We start from the raw sequence: 15,273 nt of genomic DNA on the forward strand, positions 1-15,273 counted from the left end.
CTTCCCATTGTTGAGAGAGACTGATTTCATCTGCTGAGATTATCACCAGCTTCTGTGCAAGTTGAGCAACCCTCATGAAGAGAGACCTCTCCTGGTCCCAAGACCTCTTAAAGTAGATGGCACACTGCAGGCGGCAGCTTGCAATCCACCATCAGCAGCTGTGTGGCTGTGAAATGTGGCAGCTCTCGACCGTGGCTTGGCCCTCAATGCAGTCTGCCCCGAGAGACCACAGCAATTCACCGCCAGCAACAGCCAGCAGGAAGTCAGTGGGCAGCCGTCTCCCAGGCACCACTGGCAGCTGATGGGGGCATGCACCATCGACTCCGAACGTGAGGGAAAAGGTAATCCCCTTAAAGCCCAGGAAAAAAAAAGCCTGCATTTTTCAGAAATGATTTCCTGACAGTGTGAACCACAACTCATTTCCTCTATGAATTCAAGTGGTAGACATGCCTAACCAGCCCCGATGGAGGCTTGTCTGGTATTTAGTGCTGAAGTTGTCACTCTGACTCATGAAAGCCCAGAAAGGATAATCAGAAAAGCTATGCAGTACAAAAATCAAATTGAATCCATAAACACCAAAGGCTTTTGCCAAGTGTCGTCAAACTCAATGGGTTCAGAAAAGAGCAAGTCCTTTGCTGCAGGTGGGTCTGGCAGAATCCTGCCATAGCAACCCCACAGTTCCCACCCTTCTCAGAGACAGCTGGGAACAGATGTTCTGATGTTGATGCCACATCACATGCTGCCCCAACTCAGGCAATTTGCTTCAGTTTTCAATCAACACAGAAGAATTGAAAATTGGTAAACAACTGATATGAACTGTAATATAGTAAGTGCCTGATATGCCCCAGATTTTGAATAACACTTGACATGGACACTGTCTTACTTGTAACCCTCAGTTCAAGCTTGCAAATTTCAAAATCATCTCCGTCCACCAATGACAGGAAATACTGAGGCCACAGAAGGAAGATTCCTAGTCAGTCAAAGCCAGAGTAAGGTTCAACCAGTCTTAATTAGGCTACTCACTTAGGAATGAACAATTTTCCTGGCAACCTGGACTGGCCGACACACAAGTGACTTCATACAAGTTGCTGTACATGTTTAAGGGCTGAACAAGATGATGTCTTGAACTCCCTAATTCATTTGAGCATTATAATATATGAGGCAAGGCAGGCAATTTAGAATCATTAAGACAGTCTGTATTTCCAAGGTATACACTATAAGAAAGAAGCTCAGGTTAAAAAAATACAGTTAAAGAATTAAGTAAAGCTGTGTAGTAATAGCTACAAAGAGATGGGAGAAGTAGGAAAGGAAAGAAGGGTAGTCAATTAAGAAACCCAGGCAAAACAGAAAACATAGGCAGAGTGGGCTCGATCTGCAATGCGAAACATACCATGACCAGCAGAGGAAAGTCAATGGCCCAGGAGACCTGAGTAAAGAACCCGGAGGTTCCTGTGCAGGCTTGAACCTGAGCTCTGGAGAGTGCAGGCCATGGAAGATGTTCACATCTCCATGTGAACATACAGGAGTGTTCTCCAGTGTTCATCCATGTGATCTCCAGGAGTTCATGCCTTGTGTGCTCCTACATGATGAAGCTGCAGGCCCCATGAGAAAGGGCAGGGCCTATAGTGGACATCACAATGGGTGTGGACAACAGGGACCCAGCCAGAGATTATGTTACAGGGCCAGTTTATATATAGTTGTCGGTTTGTTGGTTTTCATTTTCTGACTTTTTTCCCACTTTATAGGTTCTTAACAACAAACATGACAATTCTTGTGTAGAGAGAAATCAGTTTCCACATCAAGAATTTTGAAAGCCTCACTTCTGGTGAAAAAAGCTGGCCCTCAGTCTTCACAAAGCTAGCAGTGTCTCTGCCTAACACAGTAGCAACAGGAAGCAGTGAGAACTGAATGTATTATGGAGAAATCAAGGAGGAAGGCGGGATAGGAGCTAGCTGCCAAAGGAGAGAGAGCTGAAGAGCAATGGTGGCAAAATTGGTGGGGCTGAACTTGGGACAATTACTATGTATCCACACAAGGACACTTCTGAGATTGAAAATGGGTGGCATTTGTGTTTATGGAAGAAAATAGAATACTACTGGTTTTACTTAGCAAATCAGCTGAACAGCCACTCTCACACAAAACCCTTCTTCTGTCCTTCCTACTACTAAATGCTTAGGTGTGACTAATATCTTTTGGCAAAAAAGTTCAGTTCTGCCTTCATATTATCTGTAGACACAATAGCATAGGAAATAGGCTCCTAAGAACCACAGAATCTTATTGAGTAACTTGTTCAGCTCTGGAAGTTAGATGCCAGCAGTCCCCAAAACGTCATCCCTGGGAACACTTTTCTACAAAGCATCAGTATACACATAAAAATAAAGTGTTCAATGCTCCAACAATTTTGGGAGCTCCCAGGGAAACACAGTTAAGTAGGTTTTTCAAAGGCATTCTTCTTGGAGCCCTCTCTGTAGCAATGTGCACTACTAGGTTACCCTAAGAAAGATAAAGTGTATGGCACTTTCCACGTTTATTTAACCAGAAACTTATTATTTTTTTTTAGGTTGCTTATTCAAAGCACTGTAACTAATGGTCCATGATATGTAATTTGGAAAATACTCTTGTTACAAGGATGAGTTAGGTTTCCAGATATAATATCTACTCACAATGTCCCAACACATTAAACCAGGAACATCAAAGTAGTTCTGCTTTGAGAAATGGTATCTCCATCTGCTGATAAATGAAGTGGGAGAAAGAGGACTTGGCAGGCTGCTAGGTGACTAGATTCCAAATTCAACTCTGTCACTTTGAGAAATCAAGCTTTTTGAATCTCAATATAATGGCAGGGTTGAATTTAATGCCTAAGCATCATTCACTTATAAATCTCTGGTTTCTATGTGCCAATGTAGCATTCTTTTAACTTATCAAACAAATCCTTATTGTCTAATGTATGTCAAGTTATTTACAACCATTTTAAAGCTATAAGATAAGCAATGAGACCTATTTTGTAGTGTCTGGGCTGATATCTTTATCCTCTGGGGTTTCCCATGGAAAGCAAACATGAAGTTGTTATTTTTTTTTTTCAAATTTGACATAAAATCTTACATCTTGAATATATAGTGTTAGGAAAGGTGTGGATAGAGGGTACATTTGAAAGAAAATTAAATATAGCTAAAAATTGAAAAACATTGAACTACATATATTCTAATCAGCACAGGATATTATTTCATGAAAATTAATAATAACATACTTCTTTCACGCTCAGCCCTCTCTCAGGATTTTCATGCGTGGTCTGGCATGGCAGAACTGGCATTCGTTTCAGGCCTCCAAATCACATCTCAAATCTTGGACTTCTAGTGTCTTAAAAGCAGAGGAATTCAGGAATATATCTGCCTAAGGTCTGTATAGGCAAAACTATGGTTTTTCCAGTAGTCAGTTACGGATGGAAGGGTTGGACCATAAAGAAATCTGAGCGCAAAAAATTGATGCTTTCGAACCATGGTGAAGAGGACTTGAGAGTTCCTTGACAGAAAGGTGATCAAACCAGCCAATCCTAAAGGAAATCAGTCCTGAATATTCATTGGAAGGACTGATGCTGAAGCTGAAGCTCCAGTACTATGGCCACCTGATGCAAAGAGCCAACTCACTGGAAAAGACCTGATACTGGGAAGATTGAAGGCAGGAGGCGAGGGTGACAGAGGATGAGATGGTTGGATGGCATCATTGACTCAATGGACATGAGTTTGAGCAAACTCTGCAAGATAGTGAAGGACAGGGAAGCCTGGTGTGCTGCTCCCCATGGAGTTGCAAAGAGTTGGATGTGACTGAGCAACTGAACAACAACAACAAGCTGTGCTGGCCTGTAACATTTATTCAATATTAACACTTTTTCATTTTTAATGTCCACAACTCCTCTGCTCTCATGGGATTTTCCAGGCAAGAATGTTAGAACAGGCTGTTTTCTCCAGGAATCTTCCCACCCAGGGGTTGAACCTGCATCTCGTGCATTGGCAAGTGGATTCTTTACTACTGCTGCCACCTGGGAAGCTCCACATGGATATGTGCATTATACACAGAGCATATACACAAACACACACACGCACAGACACTCTTCATACTCTTTTCCATTATGGTTTATTACAGGATATAGAATATATAGTCCCCTGCTATACATTAGGACCTTGTGGTTTACCCACCCTATATATAATAGTTTGTATAACACCCTTTCAGAACAGAATTTCAGAAAAACAAAGTAATTTAGATTCCAAACACTCTCCGATCTCTAAACTATAGAAAGGTGGCACTGCTCTTGAGCTTGTCAAACTGACACACACGGTCTGCTTGGTGGGCCACCGTGTCCGGCCCATATCTCCTTCATCCTTTCCTGACATGCATTCACACTCTGGCTGGTGCCCACGCCCACTGTCTTTCTAATCCTTGAGAAGCGATCTTGCCACTCCCTGAAGCCTTCCTCTATCTTACAAAGCAGTTTGGAAGTAGTTACTGAGCATCAAAGATTAGGCAATAGACTAAACTTCAGACACAAAATGCTTTCAAATGTCATCCACTAAGAAAGAATCACAATAAGGCGAGGGGCCTAGCCCACGCTCTCTTTACCCTGTCTCCTAAGTCACCTGGCTTTTCTGAGCAGGGCTTTTTTTCCATTTTTAACAGCTTTATTGAAGCTAAATTGTATACAATAAACTACACAAGCACAGTTTAATATTTTCAACATGCTTGTATACCCATGATCAATAAATAGCAATCAACATAATGAACATATTGTACACTAAAGTTTCCTCCTATCTCTTTCCTCCCAAATATCCCTAATCATCTTCAATTTCCAACAAATAGCAGTTATGCTTTCTGTCACTAGAGATTAAACCTAAATAAATGAAATCATAAGTATACTCTAATATTGTCTGGTCTCCTTCAATCAGTATAATTATTTTGATATTGAACAGACTAATCAACATGAATAAATGTTGTGCATCATTTTTGTTTAAAAGGCACCACAGATAAAAGTTTGCTGCTAACCCTGTGGCTACAAAGTCCCCATTTTCTTCTTAAATAAGCTTTGGTTTTGTTTCACTTTAATATGTTGATTATATTATGGAACTTATTATTTTAAGTTGACATTTGCTATTTCTGGGATTCCTTTTGGGGATATTCAAACATTTGACCAAGCATCTCTTCCTGTTCTCCACAATATAATTCTACACTAGCTGTTGTAGTATATGAGTCAATAGGAAAATGACGAAAGCAGAAAGCTAAAAAGTGGTTATCTGTGACTATAAATAAATTTATACAGTTAAAGAGAGAGTAAAGAAACTCTCTCAATAATTTCATTTGGGGTGAGTGAGATGAAGTCTCATATCCCCAAACCTATCACCACCTCCAACTATATTTCAAATTAATTTTGGCCAATTTATTCCTTACAAACATTTTAGAACAGTGGACATTATATTACCCTTATTCTGGATCACTGACTCTCTTTCCTCCTCTTTCCTGATACAGTCTAGGCAATCAGGACTTTAGATGTAGCTAGGCACAGATATGGGGCTTTCCAGGCACTAGTGGTAAAGAACCTGTCTGTCAATGCAGGAGATGTAAGAGATGTGGGTTCAAACCCTGGGTTGGGAAGATCCCCTGGAGGAGGGCATGGCAACCCACTCCACTACTCCTGCATGGAGAATCCCATGGATAGAGAAGTCTGGCAGCTACACTCCAAGGTTACAAAAGTCAACACAACTGAAGCGACTTAGCATGCATACATTCAGGTACAGATACAGATTTATAGATGCAGATATAGCATAGGTGATGCAGATAGGATGGATATAAAGATGTCGATTTTAAAAATTTCCCCATAGGGGATAAATGTTAATCAGTGTCTCATCTATATTTCATTATTTGGTAATGTTTCAACTCTGTTTTCCTATTTAGAATCTCAGGATTCTGTAGCCAGACCTTGGAAATATACTGGTTTAGGAGTAAGAAGGCAACACAAGCATTTGCCTTGTGACCTGCGACAAGCCACTTAACCGCTCACATCTTCAATCTCCTCTGCTGTGGATGAGAGTAAGCCACTAACTCCTGACTACCATGCAGGGTAATCAAGAAAGATAAAATGAAATAATGTAAGTGAAAGTGGTTTGTAAAGTGCAAAGTACTATAAAATGGAAGGTACCATTACCTTTAATCAAGACTTTCAGAAAACATATGTATTTTCATCATTATTGCATACCATAAACAAATTTGGAGCTCTAAAATGAAATGGCCCAAAGTAAAATGTTAAAAATGACAATGAGTCATTTTTCACAATTGATTTTCTGTAGATGCTCTTTCCTTTTTCATGTAAAGATCCATATCCATCAATGCCTGGGTCCTCGGTGTTGACACTGGGTATAATTACAGTTGATCACACAGTCACTGGACTCACATTACTCTCAAGCCTGAGGGCACTAAGTTTCCTCCCTATTACTACGGGGATATATGATAGTTTATTGTGAACTCTGTTGCTACCAAGGCATTTTCTTTAATTAATTTTTAAAAAAGCAATCCTTTTCTAGAATACAATCTGACCCTGAAGCTTGAGCTAAGCATGCACCTTGCAATTTAAAGTTCTACATCTTTTCCATCATCATTTTTTTACCATTTTATACTACTTGCATTTTCTTTCTTTTCTTTCTTTTATGATGTTTGAATGCACATCACTAACCTGTGGTTTAACTAAAGTCTGACAAGCCCAGAGAGCTTGTGCAGAGGGTGAGTGGGCACAGCTGGAAACAGAACTTGCCATATGACTCCAGCAATCCCACTTCTGGGCATACACACCAAGAAACCAGAATTGAAAGGGACACATGTACCCCAATGTTCATCGCAGCACTGTTTATAATAGCCAGGACATGGAAACAACCTAGATGTCCATCAGCAGATGAATGGATAAGAAAGCTGTGGTACATATACGCAATGGAGTATTAATCAGCCATTAAAAAGAATACATTTGAATCAGTTCTAATGAGGTGGATGAAACTGGGCCGATTATACAGAGTGAAGTAAGCCAGAAAGAAAAACACCAATACAGTATACTAATGTATATATGGAATATAGAAAGATGGTAACGATAAATATGTATGCAAGACAGCAAAAGAGACACAGATGTATACAAAGACTTTTGGACTCTGTGGGACAGGGTGAGGGTGGGATGGTTTGGGAGAATGTCACTGAGACATGTACAATATCATATATGAAACAAATCGCCAGTCCAGGTTCAATGCATGATACAGGATGCTCGGGGCTGGTTCACTGGGATGACACAGAGGATGGTATGGGAAGGCAGGTGGGAGGTTCAGGATGGGGAACACATGTACACCCGTGGCAGATTCATGTCAATGTATGGCAAGTTCAGTTCAGTTCAGTTCAGTCGCTCAGTTGTGTCCGACTCTTTGTGACCCCATGAATGATAGTACGCCAGGCCTCCTGTCCATCACCATCTCCCAGAGTTCACTCAGACTCATGTCCATCGAGTCCGTGATGCCATCCAGCCATCATCCTCTGTCGTCCCCTTCTCCTCCCGCCCCCAATCCCTCCCAGGATCAGAGTCTTTGCCAATGAGTCAACTCTTCGCATGAGGTGGCCAAAGTACTGGAGCTTCAGCTTTAGCATCTTTCCTTCCAAAGAAAACCCAGGGTTGATCTCCTTCAGAATGGACTGGTTGATCTCCTTGCAGTCCAAGGGACTCTCAAGAATCTTCTCCAACACCACAGTTCAAAAGCATCAATTCTTTGGCGCTTAGCTTTCTTCCAGTCCAACTCTGACATCCATACATGATCACTGGAAAACCATAGCCTTGACTAGATGGACCTTTCTTGGCAATGTCTCTGCTTTTGAATATACTATCTAGGTTGGTCATAACTTTTCTTCCAAGGAGTAAGCGTCTTTTAATTTCATGGCTGCAGTCACCATCTGCAGTGATTTTGGAGCCCCAAAATAAAGTCTGACACTGTTTCCACTGTTTCATCTATTTCCCAGGAAGTGATGGGACCAGATGCCATGATCTTCGTTTTCTGAATGTTGAGCTTTAAGCCAACTTTTTCACTCTCCTCTTTCATTTCATTTTTAGCTCCTCTTCGCTTTCTGCCATAAGGGTGGTGTCATCTGCATATCTGAGGTTATTGATATTTCTCCCAGCAATCTTGATTCCAGCTTGTGTTTCTTCCAGTCCAGGGTTCTCATGATGTATTCTGCATATAAGTTAAATAAACAGGGTGACAATATACAGCCTTGACGGACTCCTTTTCCTATTTGGAACCAGTCTGTTGTTCTGTGTCCAGTTCCAACTGTTGCTTCCTGACCTGCATACAGATTTCTCAAGAGGCAGGTCAGGTGGTCTTGTATTCCCTTCTCTTTCAGAATTTTCCACAATTTCTTGTGATCCACATAGTCAAAGGCTTTGGCATAGTCAATAAAGCAGAAATAGATGTTTCTCTGGAACTCTCTTGCTTTTTCTATGATCCAGCAGATGTTGGCAATTTGATCTCTGATTCCTCTGCCTTTTCTAAAACCAGCTTGAATGTCAGGAGTTCATGGTTCACGTATTGCTGAAGCCCTGGCTTGGAGAATTTGAGACATTACTTTACTAGCACGTGAGATGAGTGCAATTGTGTGGTAATTTGAGCATTCTTTGGCATTGCCTTTCTTTGGAATTGGAATGAAAACTGACCTTTTCCAGTCCTGTGGCCACTGCTGAGTTTTCCAAATTTGCTGGCATACTGAGTGCAACACTTTCACAGCATCATCTTTCAGGATTTGAAACAGCTCTACTGGAATTCCATCACCTCCACTAGCTTTGTTGGTAGTGATGCTTTCTAAGGCCACGTGACTTCACATTCCAAGATATCTGGCTCTAGATTAATGATCACATCATCATGATTATCTGGTCATTAAGATCTTTTTGTACAGTTCTTCCATGTATTCTTGCCACCTCTTCTTAATATCTTCTGCTTCTGTTAGGTCCAGACCATTTCTGTCCTTTATCGAACCCATCTTTGCATGAAATGTTCCCTTGGTATCTAATTTTTTTGAGAGATCTCGTCTTTCCCATTCTGTTTCTTTCTATTTCTTTGCATTGATCGCTGAAGAAGGCTTTCTTATCTCTTTTTGCTATTCTCTGGAACTCTGCATTCAGATGCTTATATCTTTCCTTTTCTCCTTTGCTTTTCACTTCTCTTCTTTCACAGCTTGTAAGGCCTCCCAGATAACCATTTTGCTTGTTTGCATTTCTTTTCCATGGGGATGGTCTTGATCTCTGTCTCCTGTACAATGTCACGAATCTCATTCCATAGTTCATCAGGCACTCTATCTATCAGATCTAGTCCCTTATATCTATTTCTCACTTCCACTGTATAATCATAAGGGATTTGATTTAGGTCATACCTGAATGGTCTAGTGGTTTTCCTACTTTCTTCAATTTGAGTCTGAATTTGGTAATAAGGAGTTCATGATCCCACGTTGAAGGTCAGGGCGGCGGTAAGGATACCCCTCGTCCAAGGTAAGGGCACCAGCTGTGCTTTGCTGGAGCAGCCGTGAAGAGAGATACCCCGCCAAAGGTAAGAGAAACCCAAGTAAGATGGTAAGTGTTGCAAGAGGGCATCAGAGGGCAGACACACTGAAACCATACTCACAGAAAACTAGTCAATCTAATCACACTAGGACCACAGCCTTGTCTAACTCAATGAAACCAAGCCATGCCTGCGGGGCAGCCCAAGACAGGCGGGTCATGGTGGAGAGGTCTGACAGAATGCAGTCCACTGGAGAAGGAAATGGCAAGCCACTTCACTATTGCCTTGAGAACCCATGAACAGTATGAAAGGCAAAATGATAGGATACCAAAAGAGGAACTCCCAGGTCATTAGGTGCTCAATATGCCATTGAGATCAGTGGAGAAATAACTCCAGAAAGAATGAAGGGATGGAGTCAAAGCAAAACAATACCCAGCTGTGGATGTGACTGGTGACAGAAGCAAGGTCCGATGCTGTAAAGAGTAATATTGCCTATGAACCTGGAATGTCAGGTCCATGAATCAAGGCAAATTGGAAGTGGCCAAACAAGAGATGGCAAGGGTGAACGTCAACATTCTAGGAATCAGCAAACTAAAATGGGCTGGAATGGGTGAATTTAACTCGGATGACCATTTTATCTACTACTGCGGGCAGGAATCCCTCAGAAGAAATGGAGTAGCCACCACAGTCAACAAAAGAGTCCAAATGCAATACCTGGATGCAATCTCAAAATGACAGAATGATCTCTGTTTGTCTCCAAGGCAAACCATTCAATATCACAGTTATCCAAGTCTATGCCCCAACCAGTAACGCTGAAGAAGCTGAAGTTGAATGGCTCTGAAGACCTACAAGACCTTTTAGAACTAACACCAAAAAGATGTCCTTTTTTATTATAGGGACTGGAATGCAAAAGTAGGAAGTCAAGAAACACCTGGAGTAACAAGCAAATTTGGCCTTGGAATGCAGAATGAAGCAGGGCAAAGACTAATAGAGTTTTACCAAGAAAATGCACTGGTCATAGCAAACACCCTGTTCCAACAACACATGAGAAGACTCTACACATGGACATCACCAGATGGTCAATGAAATCAGATGGATTATATTCTTTGCAGCCAAAGATGGAGAAGCTCTATACAGTCAACAAAAACAAGACCAGGAACTGACTGTGGCTCAGATCATGTATGGTAAAACCAATACAATATTGTAAAGTAATTAGCCTCCAAATAAAATAAATGAATTTAAAAATACCATCATCATTTTAAGTGATGCTTTCAAACATCCTTACTAAAGATTATCACATACCCTACTTTTTGTAATGAAGATCCACTTGAAGAAAAATCAAAACAGCTGCCAGATTCTCCTTTAGGCCTTTTTATTATTCTATTTAGCCTCAAAACCAGGTCTATCATGACAATGTTAATTTTGGTTTTGAACAATTGAACTGCAGTCATGTGAGATGTTAACAATGGGAAATGTGTGACTGTACTGCTTTTGCAACTCCTCTGTAAGTCCAAAATTAGCTCAAAAGATTGAATACAGTGTAAAAAATAAAATTAAAAGTTCACAAAATAGCATCCTATTTCAAGAGTCTAGATACTAGGTAATCATTTGCCTTCAAGTCAGTAAACATTTCCATTATCTGTAACAGCAATTCATTTGTAAGGATTTATAAGTTTATTTACATAAGATAGAAGATAATAATTGTAATAAAAAAATTATAGCTAGCACTTTTGCAGTAGTAACCACATGCCAGGAACTGTCCTAAAATCTGACATAGATCAAATCAATACCTATATCAACCCTATGATGTCGGTCTCATTCTAATTCTACTGCACATGAGAAAACAGAGATGACAAGAAGATTAGTAATCTTCTTAAGGTCACATACGCAAGTGTGGAAATGAGGATGATACCCAGGATATATGACAACATTCAAATAGCAGAGAAGAAATGCAGGAGCCAAGAGAGTAAATATGAAGTGAATCCAGAAGGGAGGCAATTTGAGTGTCAGGTCAACAGTGCAGTTTTCTGAGTGAGTTCAGCAAAAGCCCACCAGGTGATCAGGTTATCTGGTTATGGTAAGCATGCTTAATCTAGGCCCAGCCAGCCCTTCTTCTAGGGATCCTCATGCAAGACAATGCTACTTATAATTTAAAGGACTTAACTCTCAGACCTTTTGAGAAATGACAATGAGTTTTGTGGGAAGAGTCTGTGGTGCTAGAGAAGACTCTTGAGAGTCCCTTGGACTGCAAGGAGATCCAACCAGTCAATCCTAAAGGCAATCAACCTGAATATTCATTGGAAGGACTGATGCTGAAGCTGAAGCTCAATACTTTGGCCATCTGATGCAAAGAACTGACTCACTGGAAAGACCCTGAGGCTGGGAAAGATTGAAGGCAGGAGGAGAAGGGGATGACAGAGGATGAGATGGTTGGATGGTATCACCAACTTAATGGATGTCAGTTTGAGAAAGCTCCAGGAGATGGTGAAACACAGGGAAGCCTGGCGGGTGACAGTCCATGGGGCCCAAATAGTTGGACATGACTGAATGACTGAACAACAAAACTATGGGCAACTTATGTCACAGTAATATGACTCTATAAAATCAGTTTATAGGTTGTGGATAAGTATACGCCTCCATACAGCTCTCCTCTTCCTGAGTTAATTCAGGAAAGACTGCAGACTATATGGACTAATAACGCTTCTCTCAGCAGCACTTGAGAAATATTGGTTGCAAATGACATGAATTGTGCTCCCACTAGGGGCCTAAAAAGGGGTTCTACTTATCTCAATAACACACTCCCACATACTATTCTTATAAAGAGGAAGACACACTTCTTTATCACATTATATCTCTCACATCCCCTGGAACATCCTGTGACATAAGAAACCTTATTTACCAATCATGAAACTGGCCTTTCTGTTCAAGTGAAATTCCAATTTACTGGAATCTAAAATTTTAACTTGCAGCATGGTCCTTATTTAAGTTCTTTGAATTGCAATGTATTCACAGTATGCTGAAAATTTCCCTGTCTTAATTATTTGAGTATTTAAAATCAATCAATTCATTAGAATTCATTATTTAATTAAGCCTAACTATTTCCTCTTTTCACAGCTATTTGCAAGGCCTCCCCAGACAACCATTTTGCTTGTTTGCATTTCTTTTCCATGGGGATGGTCTTGATCCCTGTCTCCTGTACAGTGTCATGAACCTCATTCCATAGTTCATCAGGCACTCATTCTATCAGATCTAGTCCCTTAAATCTATTTCTCACTTTTACTGTATAATCATAAGGGATTTGATTTAGGTCATACCTGAATGGTCTAGTGGTTTTCCCTACTTTGTTCAATTTGAGTCTGAATTTGGCAATAAGGAGTTCATGATCTGAGCCACAGTCAGCTCCTGGTCTTGTTTTTGTTGACTGTATAGAGCTTCTCCATCTTTGGCTGCAAAGAACATAATCAATCTGATTTTGGTGTCAACCATCTGGTGAAGTCCATGTGTAGAGTCTTCTCGTGTGTTGTTGGAAGAGAGTGTTTGCTATGACCAGTGCATTTTCTTGGCATAGTCTTTGCCCTGCTTCATTCTACATTCCAAGGCCAAATTTGCCTGTTACTCCAGGTGTTCTTGACTTCCTACTTTTGCATTCCAGTCCCCTATAATGAAAAGGACATCTTTTTTGGGTGTTAGTTCTAAAAGGTCTTGTAGATCTTCATAGAGCCATTCAACTTCAGCTTCTCCAGCATTACTGGTTGGGGCATAGACTTGGATTACTGTGATATTGCATGGTTTGCCTTGGAAACGAACAGAGATCATTCTGTCGTTTTTGAGATTGCATCCAAGTACTGCATTTTGGACTCTTTTGTTGACTGTGATGGCTACTCCATTTCTTCTGAGAGATTCTGCCCGCAGTAGTAGATAAAATGGTCATCTGAGTTAAATTCACCCATTCCAGTCCATTTTAGTTCGCTGATTCCTAGAATGTTGACATTCACTCTTGGCATCTCTTGTTTGGCCACATCCAATTTGCCTTGATTCATGGATCTGACATTCCAGGTTCATAAGCAATATTACTCTTTACAGCATCGGACCTGCTTCTGTCACCAGTCACATCCACAGCTGGGTATTGTTTTTACTTTGGCTCCATCTCTTCATTCTTTCTGAAGTTATTTCTCCACTGATCTCCAGTAGCATATTGGGCACCTACTGACATTTGACTGTGTGGATCACAATAAACTGTGGAAAATTCTGAAAGAGATGGGAATACCAGACCACCTGACCTGCCTCTTGAGAAACCTATATGCAGGCCAGGAAGCAACAGTAAGAACTGAACATGGAACAACAGACTGGTTGCAAAGAGGAAAAGGAGTACGTCAAGGCTGTATATTGTTACCTGCTTATTTAACTTATATGCATAGTACATCATGAGAAACGCCGGGCTGGAAGAAGCACAAGCTGGAATCAAGATTGCTGGGAGAAATATCAATAACCTCAGATATGCAGATAACACCACCCTTATGGCAGAAAGTTAAGAGGAACTAAAAGCCTCTTGATGAAAGTGAAAGTGAAGAGTGAAAAAGTTGGCTTAAAGCTCAACATTCAGAAAATGAAGATCATGGCATTTGGTCCCATCACTTCATGGGAAATAGATGAGGAAACAGTGGAAACAGTGTCAGACTTATTTTGGGGGCTCCAAAATCACTGCAGATGGTGACTGCAGCCATGAAATTAAAAGACGTGTACTCCTTGGGAGAAAAGTTATGACCAACCTAGATAGCATATTCAAAAGCAGAGACATTACTTTGCCAAGAAAGGTCCATCTAGTCAAGGCTATGGTTTTTCCAGTGGTCATATATGGATGCGAGTTGGACTGTGAAGAAAGCTGAGCCAAAGAATTGATGCTTTTGAACTGTGGTGTTGGAGAAGACTTGAGAGTCCCTTGGATTGCAAGGAGATCCAACCAGTCCATTCTGAAGATCAGCCCTGGGATTTCTTTAGAAAGAAGATGCTAAAGCTGAAGCTCCAGTTCTTTGGCCACCTCATGCAAAGAGTTGACATTGGAAAAGACTCTGATGCTGGGAGGGATTGGGGGCAGGAGGAGAAGGGGATGACAGAGGATGAGATGGCTGGATGGCATCACTGACAATGGATGTGAGTCTGAGTGAACTCCGGGAGTTGGTGATGGACAGGGAGGCCTGGCGTGCTGTGATTCATGGGGTCGCAAAGAGTCGGACACGACTGAGCAACTGAACTGAACTGAACTGAACTGAACCGTTTCTTGGTAACTTTGGAAAGAACTGGGCATTTCCTTATCCTTGATTTTCTATCAGAAGAAATTCTCCTGAGGGTGTCTGAAAATATATGAGGCTTGATTTGGGCTGACACAATGGTTAGAAAAGACATGTGGTGTTTCAAGGGAGAAATGGATATGCTAATTATCTTTAAGTGTAGGAAAATTAAGAACAATGCAGAATTGTCCTGTCCAAAATGGTAATGGAAAATTCTCATAATAACCCTCTCTGGCAGAATAGTGTGGAGATTCTCACTGTAGCAACCTGAGAGGAGGCTTCCAGCCTCAGTATAAATGCCTTAAGTGAAAATGAGCTTGTCGTTCTAATCAACATTGCCAGATACCTGTGGGATACATGTTCAGACATTAAGCCAAATTTTGTCATCTTTTAATTTCTACCCATTTGTTTTCTGAACAGTGTCATAA

The 15,273-nt window shown here is 40.9% G+C and overlaps 1 protein-coding gene across 2 annotated transcripts in view; it reads right to left on the reverse strand.

Annotated features, from left to right (window-relative positions):
• THSD7B (thrombospondin type 1 domain containing 7B) overlaps window positions 1-15,273 on the reverse strand; it is a 1,048,668-nt gene that overhangs the window by 555,777 nt on the left and 477,618 nt on the right. The window lies entirely within an intron of this gene.

The sequence above is a fragment of the Ovis aries genome, chromosome 2, assembly GCF_016772045.2.
Source record: "Ovis aries strain OAR_USU_Benz2616 breed Rambouillet chromosome 2, ARS-UI_Ramb_v3.0, whole genome shotgun sequence".
Taxonomy (NCBI): domain Eukaryota; kingdom Metazoa; phylum Chordata; class Mammalia; order Artiodactyla; family Bovidae; genus Ovis; species Ovis aries.